The sequence below is a fragment of the Phyllobates terribilis genome, unplaced genomic scaffold (genome assembly GCF_046119375.1).
Source record: "Phyllobates terribilis strain yellow unplaced genomic scaffold, ASM4611937v1 Scaffold_7__3_contigs__length_470593459, whole genome shotgun sequence".
Lineage (NCBI taxonomy): Eukaryota > Metazoa > Chordata > Amphibia > Anura > Dendrobatidae > Phyllobates > Phyllobates terribilis.
Genome location: NW_027362767.1, coordinates 51,441,516 through 51,441,967, shown reverse-complemented (window position 1 = coordinate 51,441,967; position 452 = coordinate 51,441,516).

Below are 452 nucleotides of genomic sequence, written 5' to 3'. Positions count from 1 at the left end.
GCGTTTATTTTTTGTTTTCTATCGCCATCGTGTGGCCGCATACAGAATGACAAGCTAAATAATTTTAGCGACCTCTTGTGGCTGCATGAAGAACGTCATGCTATATTATTTTTGGCGACCTTGTAAAATTGCAAGCCATATTATTTTTTTAACGCCATCGTGTGGCCACATGTAGAACGACAAACTATATTATTTTAGTGAGCTCGTGTGACTGCATTTAGAATGACATGATGTATATTTTTTCTAGCGCCATTGAGTGGCCGCATTTAGAATGACATGCTATATATATATATTTTTTTTACTTATTATTTAGCGCCACCGTGTGGGCACTTGTACAAAAGCACACTATATTATTTTTCTTCCTTGACCTCTTGTGACCACATTTAGAATAACATGCTTATTTTTTCCTAACGGCCCTCTTGTGGCCATATGGACAATGACATACTTCTTTA